General features: G+C 39.2%; 1 long non-coding RNA gene across 4 annotated transcripts; it reads right to left on the bottom strand.

Annotated features, from left to right (window-relative positions):
- Positions 1–10,314: 10,314 nt before the first annotated feature.
- LOC143892772 (uncharacterized) lies at positions 10,315–13,013 on the bottom strand. 4 transcript variants are annotated; one of them, XR_013255605.1, is made up of 2 exons: positions 11,944–13,013; positions 10,315–11,350 (listed from the first exon to the last, which is right to left on the bottom strand). It is a non-coding gene; the product is annotated as an uncharacterized LOC143892772 (long non-coding RNA). The 4 variants fall into 4 exon arrangements; XR_013255606.1 differs by having other exon boundaries at positions 11,948–13,013; XR_013255607.1 differs by having other exon boundaries at positions 12,073–13,013.
- Positions 13,014–18,000: the final 4,987 nt, after the last annotated feature.

Here is an 18,000-nt window from a genome sequence, read left to right as displayed (position 1 = left end):
TTTCGAGGTGCGGCAGTTGCATGAGAGAGCAGCAACCTCAGGTGTAGACTTGGCAAACGGGTGGGTCGGGCCGGGTCAACCCGCGGGTGATGCGGGTGCGGGTCACACGGGTCGGGTGAGGAAATGACCCGCATTTTTGTGGGTCAGAATTTAGGATACCCACGGGTCACCCGCAAATTCAAACAGTTGCTTATTTTAGGAAATGTTATCACTGGATTTTGAAGAGGGAGGTATGGCCGGCACCGTGGGATGATCCAAACCGTCCATTAGATGGCCCACAGGCTAAATAGGTGTTGCCCCAAAAATCATTTCAATAGGTTGATCTTAACCCTCCGATCTATAGGGGGTTAGGATCAAGTGATCAACCCTCTAACATTCAAATCGGAGGGTTGGGCCTATGGTGCTAGCCATAACCTATTCAGGCATCAAACCCTTAAAAAATAGATTAGCATGACAAAATCACCATCCTTGGCATTAGAAAAAAAGAAGCCATCTAACTAGATTAGCATAACAAAATCACCACCCTTAAAAAAGCGGGTGCCCGCGGGTTGACCCGACCCGACCCGCGGGTTAGTTTTGACGGGTCACTAAAACTAAGAACCGTGCCCGCAAATTTGCGGGTGGGTCGGGTTGACCCGTGGGCACGGGTCGTATTTGCCAGGTCTACTCATGCAACAGCCCATCCGCCAAATGCCTCTCTGCTATGGTTCCTAGCAAATCCCTTCCTAATATTTTGGTATACAAAATATTTCTTGCATTTTCTGAGTTTTCCAAAAAAAAAAAAAAAAATCTTAGTTGGGCCAATTCCAAGTTTTATTTTTTTCCAACTGTCAACAAACAATATCAGCCGTCCGATTTGAAGACTTAAAAACGAGATTCAGTGTTCTATTTTTTTTCTTTCTCTGCAGTGGTTAGAATTGTCCGATCCTAATGATCTTCCGGCTGTGGCAAATCCATTGTAGAGCCAACCAAAAGAACGGTCCAGATCATTCTGGCCCTATATGATCTAACAACCACACCCCCTCACATGATATAAATTATTTGAGTACGTACGTAACACTTTGATTTCAAAAGAACATGCATCACATTATCTGTTACATATAGCGAAATTACAAATATGCCTAGAACATACAGAGCCGATTGTCACCCTACATGGTAAGAAAATGGATTAAATTCAAACACGTGAAATAAGAAACGATTATTCTTCTTGCAAAGTACAGATTAAAAAATCCTCTTCCACGTATGGACCTGTAAATAAATAAAAAACATGTATTAGAATAGAAGTGGAAAGGAGAAAAAGTAATGATAGTTAAGAGGGCATATAATAAGGGGGGCTCCCTTCAGTCCAAGACGAGACAGCACGAACCAAACTCGGCTCCTACATCGTTCGATCAAAAGCACATCGATTCCCAGCCGTTGGATGTGTTCATGAACCAACGAGTTAGCAGCGGGGATCGGCTTAAAACTATCTTGGACTGGACTGAAGGGAGCTCCTTTCTCTAAAACCCTAGAAACCAATTGCCCTACACATAAAAACTACTAACAAAGAAAGTAAAGCTTATTACTTAAACATTTCAATCAAAACAGAAGACCCAATACAAAAAATTTGATAAATTAGAAATTTCCACTAATTCTAAGATGAATTACAACGACAATCAATCGGTGCTTATATAGAGCACTTACATGATAAGGATAGAAAGAAGGTTATGATAAACATGGAGTGAAATAATTAAGAATATAAATATTCTAATCTTACCTAATTACTAATTTAATCTAACTGCTTAATCTAGCCAGGTTAACTCATTTGAACTACTTGCCTAATCTACCACTAAGATGATCTAACGGTGAAATCTCACATATTCTAAAAAAATTAAAAAGAAATCCAAAGAGCTTTCTGATAAAGAAGCCCACAAGAATTGAAAATTTATCAAAAGCAGTGAAATCTAATAAGAATATAGAACAAAAAAAAAAAACTTTCTAAACCAGAAAGAAGCGAGATGAAAAAACTTCATGCATGCAAGAAGAGGGAGGAGTTAGTCCAAGGAAAGAGGAGACGATCGGCGATTAAATAGATGGAAAGCAACGACAGAGAAATCTATAACAGGCTGTAAATTAGATTTTGAGCAGGAAACAAAAACTGTTGTATATTCCCATCAGTACATTCCTTTTCAAATCAAAATTCCTTCAATCGCTTCTTTATTTTTTTCGTATTCTGCTTCAATTCCTTTTTCTGAATTGTTTTTTCTTTGGTGGAGCCTAAAAAACAAATGACTTAGATCAACTAATACTTTGGACTATAATGTACATTTTTTGGTTAGTCACGGCCCTCCACACTATCAAAACCCCACTTTTCAAATATTGATACGAGTTTTTATACCGACATGCTCATAAATCATAATCAAGGTGTGAGTGTGATGCATGAGGCCCACTTCATAGGATGATCCAAACCGTTCATTTGATGGATGGCCCACCGCGTAAATAGGCCGTGCCCTATAGATGATGATCCTATCCTATCCCTTCTATTTATAGAGGTTTCTATAATGTGCAGTCTCTTTTCAAATCAGAAGGTTAGGATCATCCTACAGAGATGATATGGTACGCTCTATTTACCCGGTGGCCCATCAAATGAATGGTTTGGATCATCCTGGGAAGAGGACCCCACTGTACTACGTAGACCTGGCAAGAATTAACCCGGACCCGCAGGTCGACCCGGTCCGCCCGTAATTTCCGGGTCCGGGTCAACATTTTGTCACCCTTTCCTAAGCTGACCCGCGGGTCAACCCGGCCCGTCAAAACTGGTCCGGGCCGGGTGGACCCGCTGGTGCCCTTTAAAAAAAAAACCAAATACTTTTTGGGAGAGGAATAGAGGATATGTGACGAAAATACTAAAACCATGTGAGGGTATTTTCGCCAAATCAGTAAAATACATCCCAAGTTGAGCTGTCGTTAGTGATCCTGAGTACCGAAACTACCCTTCCTTTTGTAGATAAGTGATTAAATTCTTTCATGGTGGGTTAGGACAGTTTGGTCATTGCAAATTTTCCTCTACCTTTTGTAGAAAAATTATCCTCGACTTTTTTGAGAGAAGTGATATATTCGGCACATGTATGACGCGTGTCTTAGCATACGGCACGTGGCAGTGGCATAGAAGTTTTTGAAAAACAAAACAAACGTCCATTATAATAACCGGGTGACCCGCGGGTCGACCCGGCCCGTACGGGCCAGGTACGGGTCCAAGATGAGTGACCCATACACATCATATAAATTACTTTGTTTCTTTTTTTTTTATCGGCTGCTGGGACCTTTTTGAGAATTGTGCAATGGCTCATAGATTTGTTTTTTCATTTTTCCTCTTTTGCCTTGCCCTTTTATTTCTCAATTTTCCTTATTGAGCTCTTCTGTAGGTTACGTTTGTAACCATGAAATTTCTTTTCATGTAATATACTAATATGGGATTTGCTAGCAAATCCCTACTAATATTAGATGGTTTGCTAGTAAATCCCTACTAATATTAGCTTAACAAGTAAAAAGAGGGTTAGAGAGAGTTAAAGCGGCTGAGTGAAGAGACAATGCAAATCATGGTTTAAAATTTCTGAAATTCAGATTTCGGCAGACGCCGAAACAGCACATACCCGAAACAGTACTTTATTTAGATACTTAACGCATTAGTTATGGCAGTGCACGGGTCAATACAAACAGCGCCTAGTATCCATCATTTACGGTTGGGACTAGTGGGGTATCTAATCTCATTCGCTCCCCTAGTTATTCCGGTTGTTCGACCGTGGAATTCCATTGTTTCGGTATTTCCAGAATATGAGTGTGTTGCTTGTTATGATTGATCCTATTGATAGTACAGAGAATGGTCTGTCATCTCGATCGAGTTGCTGAAATTTCATCATCAATATAATAACATTTTTTAATTGGTGTACTTGATTTCGACCGACGGTGGGGTTCGAAACGGGTACCGGAACCGAAATTTAAAACCATGATGCAAAGTATCACGGACATTAAAACTCTCCTATTGAGAATTGTTTTTGTTTTACCCATTTTTCAGTCACTTCTCATCCTCTCCTCGCTCATACCCATCAATTATCTTCGTCTCCCGCATTGCTTGCCCTCCTCTCCCACCGCTTGATAAACCAATTTTCAATGGAAAAAACTTTCATGCTGCCAACCAAGGTCTTACGTGATTTCTTTTTCTTGATTTGATTTTGTGTACGTACAGCAGTTCCTGCAAATGTGCAACGAAAATAATTTCTTAAAACAATTTCGTCTAGTCATTTCGCTGTCTCCTCTTCTCTTGATAAATTTCAAATTTTTAAGTAGCCGTATACAGTGTAATTATTCAAGTTCGTTTTCTTTTCTTGCCTCTACTTGAAAATACTTTAGACTTTCCTTATTTGGGAACTGTTTAGGTTCGAACCCGTGACCCCGTGACACAACGTAACTGATTTCTGTCTAAGTCTCCACCGTACACGTGTACAGTGATTGATGATGACAAACGTCCCAACCCTTGGACTGGTGATTTGTTGTTTCTCAAGTGTGTGATGGATCTGAACGAATAAGTAAATAACAGATCTAATATGGGGCCCATGATTATCATATCCATGGACACGTGGAGGGTGCTGATGAATAGAAGACAATTTGGGTTGCCGTCCCGTGGCTTTGTTAATTACACAAAGATGGAGGCCTTCAGATGTTTTCCTGGTTGAAGATGGATGCTGGAGGGAAACTAATATTTGTGAAAAGGGTGTTACTAGGGACTTTCCCAGAGAGACATTCTGTCGCTGGCTGTTGCATGAGAACAGGTTTACTTTTCAGCAGATTTTGTATTATTCGTTTGATTATCTGAGGTGGCTGCGCTCTCATGCAACAGCGAGCCACGAAAGGCCTTTATGCAAAAGTCCATAGCAAATCCCTTGTGAAAATGTAACAACTAGAAAAGGCGAGTGACACTGGACTAACATGTTTTAATAATTGCACAAAGTCAGCTTGTCTTTTCTATCTTAAATTGGTTCAGAGAGCTTACTGAGAACTGTAATAACCTTCTGTTTAAATAATAATAGACAATAGTTAGTACAAAGTACAATTAATAAAGCATGTTAGTGCCAAAGAAAAACATAGCTTTTCTGGCTTAAAGCTTCGTTCAGGGGTTTGATACAAAAAATAAAATTTGTAATACCATACTTAAGCATGTGATGTGACGACAAAGCATTTTCTTGAAGGCTCTGTTCACTTCTTTTCCCCGGAAAGGAAAAGAAAGGATTTCATTTTCCTTTCCTTTCCAGGTGACATGGCAGAAGGGAAAGGAATGCAGAGGAAAATGCTTCGTTTTCCATGGAAAGTCTCTTTCCGATATATTTAATCGGAAAGCAAATCTCAAGTAACAGGGAAAAAGTCAATTTCCACATCACTTTTAGCCTTTACATAAGAAATTCCACATCTGATAATAGTTTTCCCTGGAAAAGAAGTGAACACAGAAATTCTGTCTTGTCAAGGTCTTGTCAGGGAAAAAAAAAGTTTTTCCAGGAAAAACAACACCAGGGAAAAGAAGTGAACAAAGCCGAAATGAATCCGTTCCTTTATGAGATTTCTTTACAACGAATCTCCTCGTTTATGAGATGAGGTTATCCATGAATAATTACCAAGTTGTATGAGATGACTTAACGGGTGGTTTAAGCTCTGGTTTTCCAAATATGCTATTTAATGTTACTAGGGAAATGATATCAGCACAACCATGTGTTGATATTTTCACTAACTAATCTTGTCTATTTGTATTTAAAGAGAAATTATATGATGCCGGACCGTCAAAATGTAAAGGGCAAAAGAAGACAAAACCTGCCTTGGTTTTTGAACCAAGGAAAAGTAAAAAAATGGTGCTTTCCCTTAGATTAAAAATCAAGGGAGAGGAGGTTTGTCTCTCTCGGAACCTTTATTTTGACGGGCGGGCATCATATAATTTGTCGTATTTAAAAAGCTCTCCAAGGTTATTACAGTTCCCAAAAAGCTCTCACAAGTCAATTAAAAAAGAAAAGGAAAGCTGGGTTTGGGCAATTATTAAATATGGTTGTGTTGATATAATTTCATTTTTATTATCTAATTTTTTTTTCAGGAAGATCACTATCCGATCTAAACCCTTTCTTATTTTTGCATGCCCTGTTTGGTTGCCTTTTTTTAAGAAAAATAGCAGGGAATGTAATTCTACTGATTTGTTGAAGGCTATTTGGTAGGGAATTTAGCGAAATTGGGGAGTTTGATGACCGGAGATGTCGGGCCCTTGTCAGCTGACGTGGCACCCTGTAAATTCGCTCGACGAATTTCTCCAAATCGAAGAAAAAATGGGAGAAATTCTCATGCAAATCTATTTGCTCTTAATCTCCAAATCGCTGGCAAATCTTCGGCAAATCTGGGCGAAACCAAACAACTTCTGTTAGATTTACTCTCAGTCTCCCTGTTGACCGATTTGCTTTTAATTTCCCTTCTGACTTCTTCTTCTCTAGATCTCCCAGCCATCTATCTACAAGCAACCAAACAGAGCAGTAGGAATTTGCTAGGGTCCATCCCAAAAGGCATTCTGCAGTAGGTCTGTCATATGTCTGACCAGCCACCTCGTGAATGAAGACAACAACTTTTGTCTCCATTCATGATGTGGCTTGTCTATATGCGACAGACCAGCCGCGATGGACGCTAGCAATTCCCTTGTAATAAATTAGCCCCACATACTTTTATCGCTATCATATCCTCCTATGAAGCGGGCCCCACATATTTTTTTGAAAAATAACTGGACTTCACGCGCATACATCATATAAAAACTCAATGTGTAGCCTGTAGGCCATTATTGCCAAAGCAAGGTCATGTAGGCATTATTTCTTAATTGTGCTTGTATTTGGAGAAGGACACTCTATTGTAAAATCTCAACAGATCAAAACGTGTGGGGAGCCAAAATGGGAAAAAGAGGTCTTTGGGAGTGTCTGGTTCGCCGGATTAGGAATGAAGAATCGACACATGATCCTTTTGTCCAATTCAAACATTTGGCTCCATAACGGAATGAGAATTGCAGGCGGAAAAAATCCCGGAATTTCGGGCTTCTTTTGTTACCCACCCATAGGATTGGTATTCTGGTTCCCCCCAAGATACAAAAAGGAGAGATTGAGAAAAGGTTGAAAAACTTTTCTCCACGCTCATAGAGCTTCTTCCTCCTCCTCATCCAATCTTTCTGAACTCTTTTAGTTTCTTAGTTTACGGGTGTAGACTCAGGTTTTATTGTGAAATTTTTGAGAGAGTTTTTGGGTTTGGGTTTGCTCTTCTACTTACGGAGACATCAACACCGAATACTTATTCCTCCTTTTCCCTGCTTACCCACACGCTACCAATAGAATACACATTCGCTTTTCGAGTACAATTGGGATAGGAATGAATTATTATCTCCATACCGATTCCTGACTCCCATAATCCAAAGGGGCCCTTTTAGGCTTTTAGAAAACCTCAGTCACCCGGAACCCTCACAACACGAAAATTCACATAAACAGAACGCATAGATTTACGGGGGTTACCCAACCAGTATGGTATTGGCTACTTCCACGGCAGAGTGACAAGCCGAGAATTCTACTATTCTGGAGAAGAGATTACAAAACCCTCACAACACGTTTTAGAACGACTCCTGATATCACACCCTTTTATATGGTGTTCTGAAACACGTTACAATAAAGGTAAAAACCCTAATTCATGAAAGTCAAAGCAACCCCAGTATAAAAAGTTCTAGAGCGGGACCGCCGCGGTTGGGTAAAAATGTACAGTACTTTCTAGATTAGATTGAGATCATGCTTCACCAATAACACATGTGGTGGGAGTCTAGAGAGGAGCCAGAGGAGGCTAACAAATGAGGCACAAAAATGTTTTTTTATTCTCATGGCAGTATGTGGTTTTTTTTTTTCTTGGTTTTTCTCTTTGGCTGCACTTGTGTACAGTGTACTGTCACTGTGGTTGAGAAGGTAAATGGTTGTGGAGGGCAGATGGCGGATGGCAGATTTCAGCTCCTCGCCTATGAATACAGGTATCTTGGCCGGACCACAAAAATCTAGGAGGTGAGTGCATCTCGTGGTTTGTTTAGTTCTACGAACTTGTCTCTTTCACTCTGATCAAACTGAATCTCGCATGTCGGATTTCTCAACAAGTTGAAGCAATATCATCAGTTGGGCTACACTGAGTGATTCATGGGTGATTGAAGAGGGGCTGATGTACTGTACGGCAGAAGAATTCAACGGATTTGATTGCCATGTACACTGCAGTTGGGTGTCACATATTTGGTGTCACATGTCATGAAAAGGGGCGCATTTATCATTTCCCAATAGTTATTGCATCAATATACGAATGACTAGAATGATCAGTGCGTGAGAAGAGAGTTTCTTGTTGACTTTCCGAGGTTGCCTAAGTTACGAGAGAAGTTGACACTTCATACCAAAAAGCTTAGCAACCAAATGTATATAAAGCGATAATTGTACACGCAGAAGATGAGAGAAGCAGAACACAACTATTTTTAACTGACTTGTCGATCAATTACACAAAGCTAATGGAAAGTTAAAGTAAGGAGACAAGGCTCTTATACTTCTTGCCTGGCTTTCAAACTCACATGACAACCTAGCCAGTGACGGCTATGTTGTATAGGAAGGATACAACAACCCTAAAAAAAGTCACAACATAGCTCTTGATTGAAGTCAAACAGCATGAATTGATGGTTCATGGTGTAAAACATATATAAAGGAATGTCCTATGACAGAATTGGAAAAACACCAATCAATACCCAAGGTTAGGGTAAAGGGTGTTCAATGCTATGTTTTAAGGTACGATGATATTACGCAGAATTGTCCGAAGTGGGCTAATAAGCCAAATAAAGGTGCTACAAATATGGCGGTGGTAGTATTAGAAGGGTAGAGCAAAACATTTGGATATTTTCCAACAGTCTCCGTAGGTAATCATATTTCTTCTCATGAATATATATATATATATATATATATATATATATATATATATATATATATATATAAGAAAACAGTTTCTACACACAAGTGTAGATAAGTTATCTACACACTAGCTTAAAATACAGTGGAAGGCATATTGTTTGGATGATCCAAACCATTCATATGATTGACCCTCACATAGATAGGGTATCCACAAAGAATCAGCTCCATAAGATCATCCCAACCCTGACCGAGGAGAAAATATTTTAATTGGTTGCAGAAATAGAATTTTATAATGTCCCTACATGACATGAGAGGTTGACTTGTGATGTCACGAAAATTGCGTCGGTAGCACTTAACATTTTCTACAGTAATTTGGGTGCCTTAGATGATATCGTGCATGTCACGAGGAAATGTAACACCCTTGCAGGTACTTAGTTTCGGTTAGAGCCAGGTATTTACAAATTGGGGGGGACTAATTATCACTTGCTTGTATTGCTCATTTGTTGGGGTGAGAGGGGGCATGGCTACTAAAATGGCTATGCATGCATGCAAAGCCATGCAATAGAAGAAAGGATTTTGCAAGCTATTGGGGGGCATGGCCCCCGCCCCTGGGTAGAGCCGTAGAGATATGGAAAACAAAAGCGACTATGGCTATGTGGACAAAGAGGGTAGTGTGGCATATGTCACGTATGGTTGGGAATTCAATGACTAATTTCTCGATATATCCAAGGATTGTTGAAAACAACACAAATAATAAGTTGTGTACGGCCTCATTTTGCAACAGGTGCAAGTGTTCACGTTCAAAGCTTCCATAGGACAAATGCTAGTGAGGCAAAAGGAGTGTTGTAACTTAATGGTGCTTAGTTCTAGCACAAAAACTGGACGGTTTTGATCAATATCCAAGGCCAACACTGTTCTTGGTGGTCTTTTTGCATGTACTCTCCAATTGGAAAACTATCTGTGAATCAGTTCACAAAAGAGAAAGAGTTTCATTTCTCAACAATCTATTCGTAAAAAAAGAGAGGGTATCATTTGTCATCAATCTATTTATTAGGTTAGGTACTTAGGGTGTGCTGGTAAAATTGCACCATCACTAACTTTGGTTGGCGAGCTGTCACTTGTACCAACGACTCTTGCAGGCACGCGCAAGTTGGAGGTCAACATTTTAATGGAACGGTAACCAAACTTTCAATTTATTGGAAAAGAAGATTATAACAGACGATGGGGCACTTCCAACGTATCCGTTATCCACCGTGTCTCCCGTTTGAAACTAAATGGCATCGATGGGTTTGAGCACATAAATCCCAAGTATTTCACATGAGAGAATCCCTAGTTACAAAAGAAAAGCAGTAAATGAACAAGAACAACAGACAAAGATCCTCCTGGGTATGGTATACATGCCTCGGTCTTAGTATTTTCACCCCATGTGTTTAGCCTTTCTTAACAGCATTACTTGGAAAAAGAAAAAACAAAGGGTGAAAATTGCTGTTGTTTTCAGGAGAAGACGAACAAAAGGGGGTGAAAACACCTTTCTTAATTCTGTTCTACAACAAGAGGGTATTGCTTCATCCTCGTCTCTGATGCGAACGATACACAATCAACCTCCACATTAACATACCAAGCGAAAGAATTTCGTGTAACAGGGTGAAGAGACCACTGGACACGTGTAACAATTGGACGGTGCAGATAGTCCGTTTGGTGAGTTTTGGGCTCTCAGGCCTGAATTTACACATACAAAACAATCAAAGAAAGTGAGGCCCATCTCCACATACAAAACAATCAAAGAAAGTTGCTCGTCTCACACAGGATCCGATTCTTTCATAAGCTACCGACTTGGAATTATGGCAATAGAGCTCACAAAATAAAGATGAGAGAAGTCAAGATCCAAATCTTACATTATTCTCTACAGAAGTTCTCGTTTCCTTATTTGGCTGCCCCAGATAGAACCAGTGAGAATTTAAAGACTCAGCTGGATACATCAATAAAAGGATTTCTGAGACTTAAAGGGAAAATGGGTTTGTTCTTGTGATCCGACCTGTCTCTCACAAGTTGAGTATATGAACTACATCGACTTATGGATACAGATTAGCTTATCATCTCATTAGCTTTGCCGGAAAAAAAAAAGAGTAAAACTAAAACGAAAGATATAGGAAACTCTACCCCTCACAAAAAATAAAACCCTAGCTTCTATGTAGAAAGAGAGGGAGGTGAGGTTGTACCTTGTGCAGCTGAGCTTGCTGGTCTCCTTCAGGTTCTAGCCAATACAAAACAATAACAGAAAAACTCAAATGAAAACAAGTCACATATAACATTGGGTAAGATTACACTGAGACAATTGCAAGGAAAATCCTCTATATCTGAGTAGCTTTATATTTAAACCCTGATTACGCCTGCAACAATTTATGAAAGCCGTGTGCATATGAAAATATCCAATACAACCAGAAAAAAAAAGATCTAATACGAGAGACACCAAATCAGAGATCAAAATACCTACCAGCCATCTAATCAGTTTTTTATTCATATAGAAATAGATGAGTTAAATAAAAAAAACGTCTTGTTATATTTTGAGAAAACCTACTTTCAAGAAAGAAATCTTGGAAGAGAAATAGGGGAGGAAGAAGAGATAGTGTGGAGCTCCCTTCAATCCAAATAAGGATCTCACATGGATAATGCAGCTCCTGATTCATGCAAGCCACAAGCCTATCACAAAACCTCCTTAAACATGAAATAGAGAAGTGGAATCCATGACTCAGCAGCTCAATCAACCCAGCAAAAACCTCTTTTGGACTTTAAGGAGCTCCACCCAAAAGCCCTAATACCACCCAAATAAAAAAAACCAACAATAAGAAACACACAGCCATCAAAAGCCAACACAAGCGAAACCGTAATATCCGACAAAAATATCAAACCCAAAAAAAAAAAAAAAAAAAAAAAGAAGCTAAAACCATCAAACCCTAACAGCACCTGAAAACCCTAATCCCACCTGCCTCCAAGAACCCACAAACTCTCTAAATACCACCACAGAATCGTCATTGTCTCATATTCAAGTCCGTAAAAATCACGAACCCACATATAAACCTCCAACATAAATCTAAAACCAAACGATACCTACATGGTTACATATAGTACTCCCTCACATACTCCTCAAAAACCAAGAACCATAGGAATTGACCAAGAGGGAAATTTTGTTAATTCTACTCCTTTCTTAAGCCCTACAAAAATCCTGCCGCTGGTTTGTAAAACCCTTGATGGTTTAGGATTTATGATGGGTATTTAATGAATAGAATGAGTGAGTAAAACGGGTCTGAAAGTCTCGGGAAGAGTGTTATAAAATTCCACTGGCCCGGATCACATGCGCGGAGACGATATCTCTCCATATAGTTGGCGTTGGATTATGAGACGAAATGAAAAATTATCTTTATCACCAAATAGTCTAAACGAGAGACGGGAAGACCAGCAGGCAAGAGGGCGCCCTTTCAGCTGATTTTTCCCAGGTAGCCCTTGAGTTTAGCATTACTATTTTAAAAATGTTAACGTCTTAGGCGTACCCGGACTTGTCTATTGGTTAGTATTTTCTAACCCTCATCTCGTGGCCACTAATTAACGGGTTAGAATCGTCAAACTGGGCATGAGCGCCTCTATTGTGTAGGGGTGCAACTCTAGTAGGGTTGAATGGGGTTTAGGAGAACCCGAGTTAGCATTCCTTCAACCCTAGCCTGACCCAAACCAAACGTCGGATTGAAGATATTCAACACTAACCCAGCCTGCCCCTCAATTTCTCAACAGTAACCCAACCCATCTTACCCGAAATTGGACTGGGTTGAGACCGGTCCGGTTGTGGTTCACCTGGGTCAAAATAGAAAAATAAAAGAAATAAACATAACCCAAAAAAATCATGATAAAATTAGAGGACGGACGTCGGGTTTGGGTCAGAATTGCTAAGGCCTCAACCCTAATCCAACCCAAAATTAAATCAGTTTGGCATTCCTTAAATCCTACCCAACCCAACTCGGGGAAATGCCAACACAACCTGAGCCAAATGGTTGAGCCGGGCCCAAGTTGCACCCTATTATGACCATCAGGACAATATTTTACTATTTTATATTGGTAAATTTGTTTGACCATTAGGACGATATTTTATTATTTTTGATTGATAAATGTGAAATCTCGAGGAGTCGTTATGAGGCGAGATGATAAGAAGAGAGAGGGAAGAGGGCAGGTGGGGTAGAAGCGCGAAGATAGAGGAAAAAGGAAGAGGAGAGTTTCAAATTGAATGGACAAAAGGGACGTTGATGGAGACAAGACAGGACAGATGCGTCACCGCAATTACTGCACTACGCTCCAATCCTCCTCTTCGCAGATCCAACACTAGATTTTACTCTGATATTTGCAGTACTACCGTCTTCTTATAATGGCACCAACTCATCTTGTATTTTCCTTTTTAATGGGCTGCCGACAGCTTTTTCAGAACTTGTAGCCTTTGTTTGCTGGTTAAATAATAAAAGCCAAGGTGGGTTCGTCCCTTTCTTCAGATATACTGTAACTGATATATGCACTATCATATATTGATAATGAGACGAATCATCTTGTTTTACTTGATCTGCTTTGGAGAGCGTGTTGGAAAATATAATAGGGGAAGTGATACTTACGCCCCTTTTCATCACCAGGGACACCTGCCGCCAGTGTATCAATGACTAAAAGGGGCTCATGTACTTGACGTCAAAAAAATCCAGTGGCTTTGATTGCCACGTACACTTGCTCTGGGTGTCCCTGGTGAGTAAAAGGGGCGTAAATATCACTTCCCTATAATAGGTTTTGAAAGCAGATTAAACAAGCATTTAACAAGGTGATTCGTTTCATTATAAAAAATGGTTTTACAGATATCAGTCTAGTTCTTTCTCTAATAAAGAATCATGGTAGTGATTATAGGGAAATGATGCCAGCACAACCCTGTTTTAATAATTGCACACACCGAGCTTGTCTTTTCCTTTTTATTTGGCTTGTGTTTGTTCTTTAAGAACTGTAATGACCTTTGACAAATCTTTAAAAAACTAAAGAGAAGATGAGTTAGTGAAGATATCAAAACATGGCTGTGTTATCATTCTCCTAATGATCGCCCATTGTTTTAAGAATACTAGTGCAAATATCTCATTGTAATACAAGGGAAGGGGCATTTATGTCTTTTGGCCACCCATTATGTTTAAAACATCGGATTTATTTATTTATTTTAATTTTTCGTGCATAAACCACTTTATTAAATCTTGGAATACATTCAGTTTCAATTTTTCAGACGCTTTTTTAGTGAGATCATTAAAACTTTTGAATTTTGTAAGGTAGAAAAATTATATTATTCTTTTTTTGGCAGATCATAATAGAAAATGAAGTATTCCCCCTTAGCTAATGATGAAGCCTCAGATTCAATCACTTTCCAGTATCCATAATCACAGCTGTTAGATAATTATTGTTGCTAGGAACTTTCACGGAATGGCAATCCGCAGCTGGAGGTTGCATTTCGCAGCTTGTGTTTGTTTGCTAAAGTAACTCTCAGTTACTAGATAAGAAGCAAGTGTAATAATTGCATGTCTGGTGACATGGCATGATATGTGAAACTTACTCCAACGCCTTAAGCTGTTGGAGAAGGCAGTATTTAATCTTTTATACTTTAACACTCCCCCTCACGTATGGCCCCTCTTTTTTTTTTAGTCTGGCTATTGCATGCGAATTTTTGCTACCAAGGAGGTTTGAACCCATGCATTCGCTCTGATACCATGTGAAACTTACCAATTACTCCAAAAGCATAAGTTGTTGGAGAAGGCAGTATTTAATCTTTTATACTTTAATATATAAAAAATGAATGGATTTCTAGGTAATCCTCTCCCTCCCCTCCTCTCCCTCCTTCTTCTTCAGGTTAACTTGCATCCAAGCATAATAAAGCTCATGGCTTTCCCAAGGTTTACATGACATCCAAAATCTTGCCCCCTCTCTATAGACTTTCCTTCGCTAAGGCCCTGTTTGGTTCGCTGAGAGAGTAGTGGACGTAGTAGACAACAGAGAGGTGACAAGGATGGGAGATGTGTAGAGTTGTTTAGAGGAGAATAGGGGAAGAGTGGTTGTGTGTTTGGTTGAGCCTCAAACCATGTGAAAAATGTAAGGGTGTCATTACCAAAATAGATAGTAAAAGAGAGAGAGAGAGAGAGAGAATGTAATGATTACATAAGACAAGACATATTTTACTATTTTTCCTTCTAAAATCCACCAAAATGAAGGTTTTCCATTGAAAGATTAGTAGGGACAATTCCGTGGCGGCCACCTAGGAAAAAAGCTAATAATGATGTCCCCTCTATGTCTTGTAGTCAAATGGAATTTGAGCTCAAATTTAGTAACCAAACAATATCAGGGGCTTCATATTCGGAGAAATGTCGAGCTGTCTTCCACTTTTTTGTAACCAAAAACTCAAAGAGGGCCTAAATAAATGATACCCGGACAACTATGTTTTAATAATTGCCCAAATCCTGCGTTTCTTTTGTAATAGGCATGTGAGCTTTTTGGGAACTGTAATAACCTTCGACAGCTCTTTAAATAATAGAAAACAAAAGAGTTAGTGCAATTATTAAAACTTGATTGTGCTGATATCATCTCCTCTTATTAAAATACCTCACACATGACATAACCCGTGATTATGTTGAAAAACAAGACAAAGAAGTTACCAAGCAGCCATGGTCCAAGACATCATTTGTACTAATATTTAATGATGGAGATCGAATCCACACGATTATATTTTGATAACGGCACCCCACACATTGTTTGCAGTTTTATGATTGGATTTTTTTTTAAAAGAGTAATATTATCAGGGAATTGGTACATCCGTCGCAATAGGCATTTCGCAGGGTACTCTAACAGCCGTGAAAGGGCTAATTAAAATTTAAAGAGGTGAAAAAGGAAGTGGCAATATCAAAAGAGAATTGATCTATTTGCCGTCCATCGGCCCATATTTCATTTGAGAATTAAAAACAAGGTGCAAATATTTAACTTCCTATATCAAAATAGGGTGGATCATGAGTCATGAGCTATTGAAGAACAAGTAAAGTGTTATTTATGGACGGTTAGATGTGTTCAGAGCTACATTAACCATATGGTGGGGACTACAGCTACACACCAACAGAGTCTCCAATGGATTAGATGGCCGGGTTTACACAGCTGGGTGAGAAGCCCATTTTGGGGAGGATGCATGACATGCCACGTGTCAGTCGAAGGGAGGCTCCGGTTAGGTGCCGGATTTAATGGAAGTAATTTATATGGTGCTCTTTATTGAATTTTGAAGGAGGAGATATTTGTATGGAAATGGATGGTGTGGTCGGTGTTTTAGAAACGAATATTGCCTCTTTTTTTGCACAAGACTCTGTCTTTTGAAAGTGGACAGGCCAAGTTGTAAGTGTTGTGAAAGCTGCGTGTAACTGATTTCCATTTGTTTTCTTGCAATCACCTACTTTTTATGTTACATCTTTCTCCATTTGCCAGCTTTAGAAAATCCAACTTCTTTCCCACACACAAGAGAGAGAGAGAGAGAGAGATGGTGGGGCCCAACAGTAGATACTCTCACAACACTCTCTCTCAACATGAACCCTTGGTGGGGCCAACAACTGAATTGTTTATAGGATAATATTGGGTAAGAAGTTTTCTACTCTGGTTTAATTGTAAAAACAGGCTTTTATAAATGACAATTTGAGTGAATTTTGGACATAAGGTCATGTCATCAATTTGTGACCAAGGTAGACCGACTGTATTTTAAAAAGAAATATACGCAGCTAGGTCGTCATGAAACAAAAATAATTTCCTCCCAGAATCATCTGTCCAGGAAAAGGAAAAAAAATTCTGGCCAATTAAATAAGCCATTAACATAACCGATAAATCTGCCCTTTAAAATCCGGGTTAGAACAAAGTGCTAATGAAAGAGTCTATATTAAGGAGAGGGAAATGATACCAGCACTTCAATGTATTGATATCTACGCTCTCCTTGCTTGTCTTTTAGTATTTAATGGGCTTGTGAGAGCTTTTTGGGAATTGTAATAACCTGTTGACAGCCTTTTAAATACTAAAAGACAAGCTAGTGGAGCGTGATATCAAAACATTCAAGTGTTGATATTTGTGGTTCTTGGGATTTTTGTCGAACAAAAAAAAATCCTGGGAGATCGGTGGAAAAAAAACCTCCCTCGAAGTATCCCGGTAAAACAAAAATCCCATGTTTGGTTGACCAGAAGCTTTGTTTGGTTGCTTGAACTGTGGGAAGAAAAAAATTCTTCTACAAGCTTATTTTTGGTTCTTGGGATTATTTTGGTTCCTGGGGTTTTGTGCTAGGCTATTTTGGTTCCTGGGATTATTTTGGGCCCACCAACCAAACGTGGGTTTCCTGTGGAAATTCCACAAAAGTCCCAAGAATGAAAAAAATTCTAGCAACCAAACGTAGCAAGGCCTAGAAGGGTTATTATATATGTGGAGGAAATGGACAACAGAAAACTAGACGTAAGGATATTATATGAACAGTACGTTTAAAATCCGGGTTAGAACAAAGTGCTAATGAAAAAGTCTATATGGATTTTCTCGGAAAGCCATTTCTCAGCTGGTTTTTGCAAGACAGAACAGCCACCTCAGATGAATAAGGACAAAATCGGCCAAAAAATCAACCTGTGTGGCTGTTCTCACATGCAAAAGCCAGCTCAGAAATGGCTCTCTTCGAAATTGCCTAGCAAATGCCTAAGGAGAAGGGTTTATAACTGTGGAGGAAATGCACGACAGAAAACTAGACATAAGGACGTTATATGAAGAATAAATGATAAGAACATATATCGATGAAATCACAAAAGCAGTAGACATAAAATTAAGTTGCAGTTCAAGTTTTATTTACAAGGACCTTCAATTTATAATGACATCTCTTTAAATAGACAAATTTCCTAACAAAACTTTTATAGGGCCTTGGGGGCTGGAGGGTGTTGGATCTAGGGCCAAAAATTATAGGAAAATAAATTCCATTGAGAAAATTCCA

The sequence above is a fragment of the Tasmannia lanceolata genome, unplaced genomic scaffold (assembly GCF_043159265.1).
Source record: "Tasmannia lanceolata isolate RefF3 unplaced genomic scaffold, GAP_Taslan_0.1 ptg000015l, whole genome shotgun sequence".
Lineage (NCBI taxonomy): Eukaryota > Viridiplantae > Streptophyta > Magnoliopsida > Canellales > Winteraceae > Tasmannia > Tasmannia lanceolata.
The sequence above is the reverse complement of the archived record's forward strand: the minus strand, read 5'-3'. Positions and strand labels throughout refer to the sequence as shown.